The 15,174-nt window shown below is 38.6% G+C and overlaps 1 pseudogene; it reads left to right on the top strand.

Annotated features, from left to right (window-relative positions):
• The first annotated feature begins 7,992 nt into the window (after nt 1-7,992).
• LOC124506176 (AP-3 complex subunit sigma-1-like) lies at nt 7,993-8,569 on the top strand (annotated as a pseudogene).
• Nucleotides 8,570-15,174: the final 6,605 nt, after the last annotated feature.

The raw sequence follows: 15,174 nt of genomic DNA, 5'->3' as shown, positions 1-15,174 counted from the left end.
CCATATTATCACCAAGTTCCAAAAGGAATCCTATTTGTCAACATCAATGCTGGAAGACAGAAGAGAATGTAGCGAGGCTCTGGGAGTTCTGGGGGGATGTAATTTCCAACCGAGATTTCTGTGAAGATAAACTATGAGATAAGTATGAGGTCAAACTAAAGACAAGCTCAGATGTGTAACCGCTCACACATTTACTTTCCAAGTATTCTTTCTAGGAAGCATTTCTAAGAAGTGTTCTTTCTATTAAAGGAGTGCCCCTCCAAAATGAGGAAGAAAATCAAGAACAAGCAAGATATGATATCCAAGAAATAAAAAATTCATTACAGGAGAGAGGCAGAGGTAAGCACCCAGTGATGGCCAAGGCAATATGAGGACAGCAGGTGGAGACGAAGACTGGAGACTGAGGAAGGGCACCTGGAGGGATGTCTTCAAGAGATAAAAATGGACAGAGTTCAGTAGCTGAATATTTTCCCCTATTTACTTATTTACATCCAAGTTAGTTAGCACATAGTACAACAATGATTTCAGGAGTAGATTCCTTAATGCCCCTTACCCATTTAGCCCATCCCACCTCCCACAACCCCTCCAACAACCCTCTGTTTGTTCTCCATATTTAAGAGTCTCTTCTGTTTTGTCCCCCTCCTGTTTTTATATTATTTTTGCTCCCCCTCCCTTATGTTTGTCTGTTTTGTCTCTTAAAGTCCTCATATGAGTGAAGTCATATGATATTTGTCTTTCTCTGACTGACTCATTTTGCTTAGCACAATACCCTCCAGTTCCATCCACGTAGTTGTAAATGGCAAGTAGCTGAAATTTTGAGAGGATACTTTGGGAGGATATTTGAAAGAATGCTTGCAGATAAATGGATATTAGGTCCCTGGAAAATGGAAAGTGTGGGGAGGTGAGGGGAAGGAAGAGAGGGTGAGAGAGGGAGAAGGAAAAGAGGGAAGGGGACAGGAGAGAGAGAAGGAGGGGAGGGATCGGGGTATCGATTCAAATTGTCAACCCCAAAAGAAAGAAAATGGTTGTGCAGGAAATAACCTGCAAAGCTAAATTTACAAAAGGAAGGTTAAATTAAAAATTGCTTGGCTCAGCAATAAATATTCAAAAAAACTATTTTAAGTAAAACTTATGGCATAACTCTATCGGGAGGAGGCAAGAACAGTGTGGTATGGGTGATGAGTGAGTCTCTATGTGAAAACATGCGTGTCTAGACAGTTTTAAGAAAGCAAAATCCCCCTTTTACTAAGGAGAGCCACCAGAACCGATCGGCAACTGAAATAGAAGTTAGGAGTATTTAAATGTTTTGAAATATTTCAGCTAATATTAGCAACAGAAATCTGTAAGAGTTGAACACGATTCGCATCGGAGATTGGTACTGAGGAGGGGAGGGCCAGGGAACTGCTTTTTAAATTATAAAGCTTTGAAAGCTATTTGATTTTTAAATGATGCACTTACAAATCTACAAAATAACACGTGCACACATATTTGATAAAGTAATATATATTATACATATTTTCTCCTCTCTGACTCCTTCCCTTGGCAAGGATTTTGAGTATACCAGTGAGGTACATCGTTTCTTCTTCATGCTCATTTTTTTATTCCAATTTGCACAGCACAGGTAGCCAGAACTGTCTTGTTTTGCAGTTTTTACACGTCTTTGTGCAGTTCACCTTTAGACTTTTGGTCCACAAAAATATAAATCAGACCTCACATTTCTTTTGTGTCTCTTACAAAGAGACAGAACGATGCTAATTCTTAAAATGCCTGTTACCGAGGCTGCGGTTGTTCTACTCTTTGGAACAACGATCTATCCAAAACCCAGTCAAGGCTACAATAAAAAGGTACACACGTAAAAGAAAGGTCCTAGGAAATCTCCCTTCAGTTGGAGAAAGAGGAGCCATTGGATCTGATAGTACAATAATACCACTCTGTGGGTCCCTGTTAGGGATTATTTCTGTGCAGTCATCTGCTGACTGTAGCATCCAGACCCTCAGAAACCCATTTTAAGAGCTAGAGGTATTGGGGACCATCAATGAGAAGGTCACAGAATAGGTTCTGTCCTGGAATGACCTTCCACCTCATGAAGCTAGGGCTAGGTTTCAGATTTCTGAATTCAAATGGAATTTCAAAACAATACAAACAAAATTATTGGGCCTAGAATAATAATGGGCATGAAAGTCTATGATTGGCACCTATACAAATTTCCAGGGTGTGAATTACATCAAAACAAATTTATATACAAACACTGGGTTTCTAGAGCTGTAAGGAATCCATTGATGCTTGGGAGAGCTAAGTTAAAACAATTTAAACAAAATGCCATGTTTCACAGCAGGAAACAAAGTTTATGGAACTCATTACTCTAAAAAGTGAAACAGGAATTATAGTTCTTAAAGAGGTTTAAATAAATTCATACATGATTGATCTGCAATGGGTTCTTTGTGAAAATTAGATTATATTTCCAAGCTAAACATTGGAGGTTAATGCTACAGAAAAACAGTAACAAGAAAAGTAACAACAATAATTTTTAATAAAATAACCCTACTATCGAGTGCAGTGAACTCCTCTATGCACTTTATAATAAATTATCTTAGTTAATTCTATAGCAACCAGCAAGCTGTTATTCCTCATATGTTACAAATGAGAAAAATGAGTCTCTGATCAGTTAGTGATGGACATTAGATTTTAACCAGTCCAAAGATATATGTTCCAGGATGAGGTAAGCCTCCTATGATTGCTGGTCCTGAACAGAAAGAGCCATTTTCTGGGGTGTAGGAATGAACCATTCAGGCTTGCATATCCCTACTCTCAAAGTACTCGCAAAGTGAAATCTGGTAAAGGGGGAAAAAGATCAAAAGTCTGTGAGGAGTATGTGGAGTATGTGTAGGATGAACACATATCCCAGTTGGCCTGGTACAGATCCAGAATAACCATTACAACAACTCTGTTACTCTGAGGAATAAAGAAGAATTGAATAACGGGGGACCAAGTAAACAAATACACTTAAAGTTTATCGCTTCAGTATCTTAAGTTAATTTTAAAATACTAAAAACATTGTACGTTCATACTAAATCATATCCTCAAAAGGCCAAATGTCTTAAAAGACGAGGCTCAGTCATTACTCTATCACAACTTCCAATGCTAATTTAACCCCACATTGTACAATTTTATCTTCCTTCCACAATGAAAGCTCTGGATTCCAACAATATTAACACAGTGATTCATTTGCTCAACACATCAAATAATTTTCAGAACTGCTACACCCATACTACCAAAAAAAAAAAAAAAAGAAACTAATCTATTAAAAAGAATCCAAGATCTGTTTACATTCCTTTTCCCCCTACACTAAGCATATACAAAGTTCCATGTTAAGAAATTATTTGGTTTAGCTCTTTCTTTCCCCCCCACCTTTCAGTGTGGTTATGTTATTTATCTGAAACTTACTAAGTTTGATTTGTATATTGGCATTTAGATTTGGATTTTTCTATTTTTAAACTCTCATCTTGGTTTAATTTGTTTGAATATGCAGATAACATTAGTGTGCTTCCAAAAGTAAAACCTGTACCAAAAAATTTATATTCAGAAGAATGACATGTTCTCTTTTTTCTTTCACTATATGGCTCCCTCCCACTACCCACCCCCCAGCCCCCACCACGTCTTCCTGCCCTGCTTGTGGATAACCAATTTTACTCTTTTCTGCGTTTGCTATGTGTCTCTTTGCAAACATAAGTACTCTTTTATTTTTTTTTTACTTAAGATATATCCTAAATACAACTTTCCATCATTTCATTGAGATCTTTCTCATTCTTTTTTAAAGCTGCATGATATGCCACTGCATGTATAAGCTGAAGTTTATTCAATCAATTACCTATGTTTGGGCACATACATAGTTTCCAATTAGTTTGCAGTGAAAAATAACATGGCAATGGGTAGTATCAGTATGTATATTTTTGTATTGTTAAGTGTGTGCTTTGTGGTAAGTTCCTAGAAGTGAAATTTTTAGTTTAAAAGTTAAATGCATCTGTGGGTTGGCTAGATATGGACAGATCTCCACATAACAAATTTACATTCTCAACAGCATTGTAGGAGGGTGCTATGTCTCCACACGCCTGCCATCAAATTAAATTGCCAAGTTTTTGAGCTTTTGTTGAGAAATGCTATCTCTAGGTAGTTTTAATGTATAAAGTTTAAAAAATCATTTTTCTTATATTTAAAAATATTTTATTACAAATTTTTAAAAATCATTTCGTTATTATTTTAATTCACAATTTTAAATGATGAGTGAAGGTGAACATTTTTCATATGGCTAAAGCATATATGTAGATATAGGTACATATATATACACACACACTGTAAGTTTTCTGTTCATATATTTTGCCCAATACTTCTACAATTTCTTTAAACTTTATTATTTATTTATTTATTTTTATATTTATTTTTCTTTTCTTTTTTTTTTTTTTTTGAGAGAGAGAGAGTGAGGGGAAGGGACAAACCCAGAAGGGGACAGAAGATCTGAAGTAGGCTCTGTCAGCAGAGAGCCTGATGCAGGGCTCGAACTCACAAACCGAATGACGTGAGGTGAAGTCAGATGCTTAACTGACTGAGCCACCCAGGTACCCCAATCATTTTCTTTAAATTTGAAAAGGTCTGTACATATTAGAGATATTAGCCCGATATCTATAATGTATGTTACAAATATATTCTCACTTCTCATTTGCCTTTGATTACTTGATTTTTTTTATCAAGCATGAATCATTATTTTTGCTTTTTTGTCAAATTACGAATCTACTGCATTTATATTTTGAACCATTTCTATAAAGCTTTTCCCTACAACTATGTTATGAATTACAGATTATTCACTCATGTTATCTTCTAATACTGTATTATTTCTTTGCTTTACATTGAGAGATGTAACTCATTTAAAAGTTTTTCTTGTGAATGGTGTGAGAACTGGCTCTATTTTTTCATTTGATATGGCTCTCCAGCTCTCTCAAAGTCCATTTATATCCATTTAGTGATTCGAGATATATCTTTATAATACATTACAGTTTTACATGTAATTGTGTCCATTTCTGGATGTTCTATTTCATTCGAGTCTTATGCCTATCTATCCATGTGCCAGTAACACATGTTTTAATTATAGAGACTTTATAATATATTCTGTTCATGTCTTAGGGCTAGTTCCCCTCCAAAGCTCTTCTTTTCATGCCTTTTCTAAGGTTTTTTTTCTCATGTATTTTTTTTTCATAGACTTTAGTATTGATCTGACTAGCTCCACAAAACCTCTTCTTAAAATTAAGATCACTCTCTCCTTCAAAAATAAACATTAAAAAAATTTTTTTAAGGGAGGACGCCCGGGTGGCTCAGTGGGTTAAGCGTCTGACTTTGGCTCAAGTCATGATCTCACAGTCTGAATTCGAGCACTGCATTGGGCTCTGTGCTGACAGCTCAGAACCTGAAGCCTGCTTCCGATTCTGTGTGTCCCTTTCTCTCTCTGCACCCTCTGCCCCTGCTCACACTCCGTCTCTCTCTCTCTCCCTCAAAAAATAACATCAAAAAAAATTTTTTTTTAAATTAAGATCATATTGTTCATACATTTAACCTAGGAAGAAATTACATTAAAATTTTTTTAAATGTTTGTTTATTTTTGAGAGACAGAGAGAGAGAGAGAGAGAGAGAATGAGCAGGGGAGAGGCAGAGAGAAAGGGAGACACAGAATCTGAAGCAGGCTCCAGCATTTGAGCTATCAGCACGAAGCCCGATGTGGGGCTCAAACTCATGAACTGTGAGATGACCTGAGCCAAAATCAGATGCTTAACTGACTGAGACACCCAGGCACCCCTAAAGAAATTACATCTTGATGATGCAGTCATACTAACCAAGAAGAAGAGATTTGCCTGTTTGTCTATTTGCCAAAGTCTACTTTTATGTTGTTCGGCAACATGGAACAGTCTTCTGCATATAAGGTTTAATGAGTTTTGTCTTACTGATTATTCCTAAGCATGTTATCTTTATATTTTCCTTATTGTAAATGGGGATTTCTCCTTCATTATGTTTTCCAACTACTTATTTATTTATGTATGTGAAACCTATTAATTTTTGAATGTTAATTTTATATCTTGCTGCAACATTAATGGGAACATGAAAAAAAACATGCACACAAATGCACCGTGTTCATAAAGGTCTATTTCCTTAGTGATGGGTAGAGCATGTAACAATTAAATACATTTAAATAACATATAGGTGACTGCATGCCTACAGCACTGGTAACTAGATAGATAACCAATTCAACTAGAAACCAGCCAACAAGTAACTGTCCAAATACTGAAAATGTAGCTTTTGTTTAGACCAGACTGTGTTTTGATCACTTTCTTGGGGGGAAAAAGTCTGCTGGTCACACCAGAAATATATGAAGGTGAAATCTTCCAACATCCATTCCCAGAGGTTTCTTTCAGCTGAATTAAGCCTCCAACTCCAGGGCAGACCCGGAGTTGAGGCTTCCAGCATGAATGCTTTTCCCGTCTACCAGAGCAGATAATGTAAGCTTGACCCCAGGCCTCAGAGTCTGAGTGTAGCCCACTCTAATTAAACTAGAGTAGTTGACTTTTGCAGAAATGGAAACAGTGGGACCCAACTGATATTTGGTCCCAATGCCAAAGCGAGTGCATTTGGTAGCTGATGTCCAAGCAAGATTTACTGAAGTGTCAAGATCATCACATACATTCTGATAAACTGATCCTCCAAATTCTGTCCCATCATTCTGTGTAGCTAGAAGTCCATGGTCCTGTGGCCCACTAAAGTTATTTCCTGTCAACTTTTGTTAAATGCTTATTTATTTTGAGAGAGGGAGAGAGAGAGAGAGAGAGAGAGAGAGAGAGAGAGAGAGAAAGAGAGAATGTGGGGTGGGGGAGAGGGAGAAGAAAAGAGAGAATCACAAGCAGGCTCCACACTGTCAGCACAGAGCCCAACTTGAAGCTAGAGCTTGCCATCTGTGAGATCATGACCTGAGACCCTCAAATTTTAATATAATTTAAACCGTATCCTGCATAAAGAAAACTTTGTAAGCGGGGTGCCCGGGGGGCTCAGTCGGTTAAGCCTCCAACTTCAGCTCAGGGAATGATCTCATGGTTGGTGAGTTCAAACCCCGTGTCAGGCTCTATGATGACAGCTCAGAGCCTAGAGCCTGCTTCAGGTTCTGTTTCTCCCTCACTCTCTGCCCCTCCCCCCTCATTCCCTATCTCTCTCTCTCAAAAGTAAACATCAAACAAAAAAAGAAAGAAAGAAAGAAAGAAAGAGAAAGAAAGAAGAAAACTTTGTAAGTAAAATTATGGAATAGAATAAATTTAAAGGGATATCTCAGAAATAATGTGTGGGCAACCTGGGTTGATCCATTGCTTAAGCGACTGAGTCTTGATTTCAGTTTGGGTCATGATCTTACAGTTATAGGCTCTGCACTGATAGCACAGGGCCTGCTTGGGATTCGGTCTCTCCCTCTGCCCCTTTCCCACTTGCTCTCTCTCTCTCTTTCTCTCTCTCTCAAAGTAAATAAACATTTTGGAAAAAAAAAGAGGAGTGCCTGGAAGGCTCAGTCAGTTAAATATAAGACTCTTGATTTTGGCTTAGGTCATGATCTCATGGTTCATGAGATCAAGCCCCATGTCAGGCTCTGCACTCACAGCACAGTATTGTGGTGAAGAGAGTGGGATTTATTTATCTTTTATGCAGAGAAGGATCTAAATGGAGGTGGGAAACAAGTTGCTTATTGGTTTTTTTTTGTTTGTTTGTTTTTTGTTGTTTTTTTTTTTACCATATACAGTTTGTTTCCACGGGGAAATTACAATAGACAACCTGCTGTATGTCAGGTACAATTCACTACGTTATGTCATTTGACTATTACAAAAACTCTTGAGGTAAATAATTGGAATTATTATAAAGGTAAATAAAGGCTCCCAACCTGGCCCCCAGCACCCACCCAGTTGGCCCGGCTCAGCCATGATCAGGGCAACCCTCATCTTCAACAACCACAGGAAGCCGCGCGTCTCCAAGTTCTACCAGCCCCTACAGTGAAGATACACAACAGCAAATCATCAGGGAGAGATTCCATTTGGTATCTAAGAGAGATGAAAATGTTTGTAATTTCCTAGAAGGAGGATTGTTAATTGGAGGACCTGACAACAAACTGATTTATAGACATTATGCAACATTATATTTTGCCTTCTGTGTGGATTCTTCAGAAAAGTGAACTTGGCATTTTAGATCTAATTCAAGTATTTGTGGAAACAAGTGTTTTGAAAATGTCTGTGAACTGGATTTAATTTTCCATGTTGACAAGGTTCACAATATTCTTGCAGAAACGGTGATGGGGGGAATGGTGTTGGAGACCAACATGAATGAGATTGTTACACAAATTGACGCATCAAATAAACTGGAGAAGTCGGAGGCTGGCTTAGCAGGAGCTCTAGCCCATGCTGTATCAGCTGTAAAGAATATGAATCTTCCTGAGATCCCAAGAAATATTAACATGGGTGACATCAGTATAAAAGTGCCAAACCTGCCCTCTTTTAAATAATAATAAAAAAAATTTTAAAGGCCACTCCTGGGTAAAATCCAGGGGGAAAACTCATCTAAGTTTACCATGCAGTTGTTTACCAAAAATAGAGGAGGAGACTCTTAACTTTTGTTCTTGGATTGAAGTCGAGGTACTATAGAGAAGTTGTGTAAAACCCGTATGGAAGTTCAATGTGGCTTTTCCTGCTCAGTGATTTTGAAGAAATGGGATCGTTCTAGTGTGATACTTCCCTTTCTTTTCTAAACTGCATTCCCGTGCCCACCTAAGGCATGCCTCTATGTATCGGCTACTACAGTATTTCAAAAAGTGTCTGAGACATTTCTTTCAACTATGTACAATCCAAACTGTTGCTGTTTTGTATGGATCACCCGTGCAGCATTCCATAGTTCTTTCTGTTATTTGTCACACTTGTTATTTAAAGAACCGAGTATGTATTGCATGAAAACATTATGACCTTTTTCTCTTAGTTTAAATAAACTCCAAGGTAACTGAACTTCTAAAGCACCTTTCTGTTTGCCTGACAGCTACTTTAGCAACAACTGACTCAACAAAGTAAATAAAAGTATATTTTATCACTGTTAAATAAAAAAAAGAAAGAAAGGTAAATAAATGTACATAGGTAAACATATCAGATTTATAGCCTAAGTCTAGGTTTTCATGATTCACAGACCCTTTTGCTTTCCACCAACACCACGTTGCCTTCCTAATCCCATAGGGATAAGGGATGAGCCAGAATGGTGGGAGACCAGAGCAAAAGACTGACCGGGAAGTTGGTTAGCAAGGCAGTCACAAAATCAGCGTATGTGGGAATGCCAACCTGTGGAAAGCAATGGGATACGTTTTAGAACAAGGATCACTAAGAATTGGTAACGGCGTGTTGTAGCACCCAGAGGAGGAAGCACTCTTGACACTGGCTGGCTGGGTACAAATCCTGCCCCCTTCTTCATGACACATGTGACCTTGGGAGGGTTATTTATTATTCCATTGCTTCAGGTTTTTTTTTTTTTTAATTTTAAACATGGGACTATCCAGTCAGAAAGACAAATGCAGTATGACTTCACCCATACGTGGAATTTAGGAACCAAAACAAAGGAGCAAAGAGGAAAAAAGGAAAGAGAGAGACAAACCAAGAGACAAACCCTTAACTATAAAGAACAAAGTGATGGTGACCAGAGGGGAGGTGGGTGGATGATAGGAGTGAAATAGGTGATGGGGATTGAGGAGGGCACTTGTTATGATGAGCACAGAGTGATATATGAAGTGTTGAATCACTATATTGCGCACCTGAAACTGAGATAACACTGTACGTTAACTAAACTGGAATTTAAATAAAGACTTTAAAACTAAATAAATCCGTAGAAATTGGATGATCACTCTCAAATGGGTTCTTGTATGTTAACTACACTGGAATTTACATAAAGACTTTAAAACTAAATAAATCTGGAGAAATAGGATGATCACTCTCAAATGGGTTCTTGTAGATCTCAAGTAAGTGGAAACTTAAATGGTGCCTTGGACATAGCAGCAATAAATACTACTTACCACTACCACTATTGTTATTACCATTATTATTTTCATTACCATTAATGATTAGAAATAAAAGAGTACAAGACACTGCATAGCCTCCAACTTTTATATTTTTAGGTGACTGAAAGGATAGAGGTATGCTGAAGGACTTCGTAAAAATCTAAAAAAGGAACTCATTTGGGGGGAAAATAAATGAATCTATTTGGGGAGGGAAAAAATGCCTTAAATATCTCAGACGGTTCTGAAGGTTGCTGCGGTCTGCTAAGTTTCTCTCTCTGTTGAGATTTTCTACAGGGGCCTTTTCTCAACGGTGTGTTCCCTCTATTATTCACTAGCATGCTGATACTGACATGGAACTGTTTCCTTGGACTTGGATATCAGCCCCCACCCATCAGCTCGCTGGCTGAAACCTTCTGAGTTTTACATGCTACCTTCTAGAATCTACACTGAGCGGCCCTTCTTTTTTATTCACCTGTATCCTTGCCGTAGCTCAGCAGTTGGGGTGGGAATTCAGTTGTACCCGAACTGAACCACAACTGCCAGGTTGCAAATCTCAAGAGTCACAAAATATGCCTGGAGTAATCGTATGTGGTTTTTGTATGGCATATAGGTTACTTAGATTGAGATTAAAGAATTATGGTTTTGTGACAAGTTCTGTATCTTGCATTCCTAATCTCCTTTTAAAGCACAAATACTGGATATCCATTTACTGTTTTCCTACATACCTAGGTTGATACCTGAAACATATAATTGACCAGGAGAAAGTCCCCACTCTCAAAAAGCTCCTGGGAACATGGTGATATGCGTAAGAAAATCACTAATCACAATATAGTGTGATGGGGATCTTATATAAAGTGCTGTGAAAGTACAGGAGAAGCCCTAACGCAGTCTAGTGTCAACAAGGATAAGGCTTCCTGGAATTACTGACCTTGGAAGTGGCGGGGTTAGAAGGATGAAGTTCCAGATGCAGCGTCTAGCATTTGCCTAAGGACCGCATTTAAATGACAAGGGCTGGTCTATGTGGTAGGAAGGATAGGAGATGGTAAGCGGCCATATTGCAGCCAGCCTGAATGTCAGAAAAATGACTTTGGCATTGTTCTGATGGGAAAAGAAAGTCACTAAAGCGTGTTAAGGTGGGGGATGGGGAATGGGAGTGATAAGCAGGTTTGCATTTTAGAAAGATTCCTTTTTTAGCAGCCCTGTGGACTGGGTATTCAACTGTATCTGCAGTATCCCAGCGTTCGAGTTCCCACATGCACTTGAGCACCCAATCAATGAGACTAAACCAATCATGACTCCTTACTTCTATGTTACAGATCAAAAGACAGGTTGTGGATGAATTGCCCAAATCACTTTGCCAACATAAGGCAGCAGCCAGTCTGAGCTCTGATCTATATCCCAGCTAGCAGAGGGTCAAAGAGCCTCTTAATTCAATTTCCTATAATCTTCAAGTAAGTGCAAAATTTCAAAACCTTCCCCAAATGAGTTGCTTTCAAAAATTGAACTGGATTCCCTGTTGAAGTTAAGTTTGGGTTTTCTAAGGGTTGAGTTTTCTGGGTGTACCTGTACTGCTCTTTACTGTCTCTTACTAATGTTGGCAAAGAAAAGATGAATTTCTTCTTCACGGACGTTGCCATGGCCTTTGTGAAGATAAGAGAACAGCATATAGTGAGGCTGGGGAGGGTGTTAAGTAAATGTAGTAAGCAATTCACAGATTTGAAGGATGTCTGGATAAAATTCAAGCCCAACTCTAAAACAGTCTTTTTACTAAAAATGACAGAAATTTGGCAGCCTGAATCTTGGGGTACGGAGTTAAATCCAGTTTTCAAACCTAGCGGTTCTATGATTCTAAGTAAATTACTGCACTTCTCTGAGCCTGAGTCTCAGGGACATTGTTTTCTGACATAAGAGGGGAATGATGTGTTGCCCTTTAAGAGTGCCTGTGTTTCCTTAAACTGTCAGCTTCCCCTGATACTTAACTCAGAGCCAGAATCTCATAACCTAGAAGGTGTGGGTCTAGTCCCTTTGTCTTTTCTTCTTTGGCTTCTACAAAAGCCACTGGCATTACTCACCCAAGGACTCTGCCTACTCTATTAGGGTTCCATTGGCTATTGAAACCACTGGCCAGGACACTTCTTGGGATACAAAACAAAACAAAACAAAACAAAACAAAACAAAAAAACTACACAAAGTATGGTGATGTCAATATGGACAGGTTCCCATGGGCTCAGCCACAGCTTCTGACATGACAAAGACAAACAGGACAAATAGTCTTCCCCAAATGTGTAACTTTAGTGATAGACTAATGCTTAAAAAAAAAGTAATTATCTTTGTAGTCTCAATGTCGACACAGACAGGGCTGCTTTAGAGGCCACTGGATTCAAGGAAGGTATAACTTGTCCCTTTAGGAGCTGAACTATTATCTCACATGCCACAAATCTTTTTTTTCCCCCCCACTAGGTGAAAATCTCAGAACTTCCCTACTATAATCCCCACTGAACAAATGCGGGAAGAAAATGAGCCACATATCCGTGAAGTCAGTATGCTTTACCAAAGAGTAGCAAACGTACAGCTCTTTTTTTTTTTTTTTTTTTTTTTTTTTTTTTTTGCCCAAAAGATGAAGGGAGTTATACCAAAAAAAACCCAGGCAACTTTTCTTCGGCCTAGGGTCTTATTCTCCTGAGATGCCAGGGAACAAGGCTTATGTGAGGGTTGGAAGGATATTCTAGTGTAGCCTAGAAAGTACAAAATCACAGATTATCTTACTGGGTGAATATCCAACTACCTCTGTAAAAGGATATTTCTTTTATCTCTTTATTTGAAGACAGGAGTTTCTGTTTTAAGTCTTGGAATTCAGGAAGACTTACAGTAAAACGCAGAAATATTTATTCTTCCGTGTCACCCCTCACAGATTATACCTAAATCTCACTGGAGAATTCTGATTATACTTCAAGAGAGTGCTTAGACGTTTTTAGGGTGGACTTAACTCTCATCTTTGCAAAAGGACAGCGTTCCCATGGTGATGAGGATGATATTATCAGGACGGGTTCCAGCAGTGAGTACAGACCCATTGCTCACCACAGGAATAGATGGGATAAGAGATAACAGCATTTTCTGTTCAAACACAGATAACTCAAAGATTAGCCGGGCTAACAAGCCAGGAATTTTCACTAAATGTAAGCCTGATAGATTGTTTAAAATTATTATTCTCTTCACTGTCAAAGGTACTCTAAAATAGCAGGAATTCTCTTGTCCTATTAGGCTCCTCCAAGGATATGCAGCCCGTATGGGTAGGTGGCAACTTGAATACATTACTGAGATGCTAATATTAGGTTTTTGTGAGCATGAAAAGCTTTCGCTGTCTATTAGCCAAATTACATAAAGCCGGAGCTGAAAAGTCAGCTACAGTGTGCCTTTTGCAAAGGGCTGGAAAACTGATATAAGCTCGACAGCATGCTATGGCTTTCCAATCACCTAACTTTATTCTCCTAAATGGAAAAGTTATACCCCTTGCAAAATTCTATTATACCAAATTGTCCTTCTATACCCATCAGTGTAAGGGAAGCATGAATCCACATGTGATCCCCTTCCCGTACTTATCACCAATTCTACTAACATAAGTGTGAGTATAAGCTAGCCTAAAATTAGTGAGTTCTTACCTACTAATATATGCCCTTCGATATCTTAGCTTGCAAGACTATAACAGGTGTATTCTCTTGTCAGTCCATCCATCTATCGATCTACCAATCGTCTATTTCTTGAACTTTCACTGGGTACTGACTGTATTCTAGGCACTATGCTGTGCATACTGCCTAGAATAAATAAAAAAGATGAATATTATATACTTCTTGCTCAAGGGAAATGCAAAGTCTGAGGAAGGGAATGAATGCATAAACAAACAACTACTATGCAGCACAATGTCTTGATAAGGGTTTATACTGAGCTGTACACAAATAAGGATATAGTTAGCTCCTCTGTGAGAGTCCGGGAACATATAACTGAAGAGCTAGGATTTAAGATGGGCCTGGGTCTAGGCTGAGTACAGACCTTTCTCCAATACCTCTGGCTCATAAGAGAAGACTGAAAAACAGGAAGCATAGAAGTCAACTGAAGGAAAGTGGAAAATAGACCCTGAACCTGCCACACACACACACACACACACACACACACACACACGCATCATTGAGTGCTGTGATATCTGAGGTAAGTAGTTAAGGATTAGGCTCATGCTAAGCATGTTAGTAGACACAGTCCACTATACAGAGTTGGCCCAAGATTGGCACAGTGGTTCTTACTCTTATTTGGATTATAAATTCCTTCAAGAACCTGATGAAGTTTCTAGACCTACTCTCCAGAAAATTGCATAAACACCTTAAATAGGCATGTTTGTAAAGAATTTCAGGGAATTCCATGAACACCTTAGACAGGGTCTATGGAGTCTAGGTTAAGAACTTCTAGCTTAGAACCACAACTGGAGTCATACTGTTCTTATACTCCCAGAATATCCAACTCTCTTTTTAATTTTTTAATGTTTATTTATTTTTGACAGAGGGAGAAAGAGAGAGCATGAACAGGGGAGGGGCAGAAAGAGAGGGACAGAATCTGATGCAGGCTCTATGCCATGAGCTGTCCGCACAGAGCCTGACACGAGGCTCGAACTCACAAGCTGCGAGATCATGACCTGAGCCGAAGTCGGACACTTAACCGACTGAGCCACTCAGTCACCCCCAGAATATCCAACTGTCTTTAATGATGATGGGAAAAAACACAATCCAGGAGCAAGTCTTCGCAGGCTTATAGGGTCAAATACATCTCTTCCAAGCCATGAAATATTGAATAACTTCCTTACCCTCAACTTACTCACCTATATGATGGGGATATTAATCCTGTCTCTCAAGATTCATTATCAAGTTTACAGACAATCTATATGAAGTACCTAGACACAGCAGAGTGTCTGGCATATTATTTGTTGGCTTTTATTATTATCACAAGTATCGGTATCAATATTAGTGTTGTATAATGACAACACTACAATTGTGTTCTAGAAATTCAGGGAGAAAATTATGGTGACCAGATGC

Source organism: Lynx rufus, unplaced genomic scaffold (genome assembly GCF_022079265.1).
Source record: "Lynx rufus isolate CCGP_SWC_20201006 ecotype Redwood Valley unplaced genomic scaffold, mLynRuf1.p SCAF_9, whole genome shotgun sequence".
Classification (NCBI taxonomy): Eukaryota; Metazoa; Chordata; class Mammalia; order Carnivora; family Felidae; genus Lynx; species Lynx rufus.
This window is presented reverse-complemented; position numbering and strand designations above follow the sequence as displayed.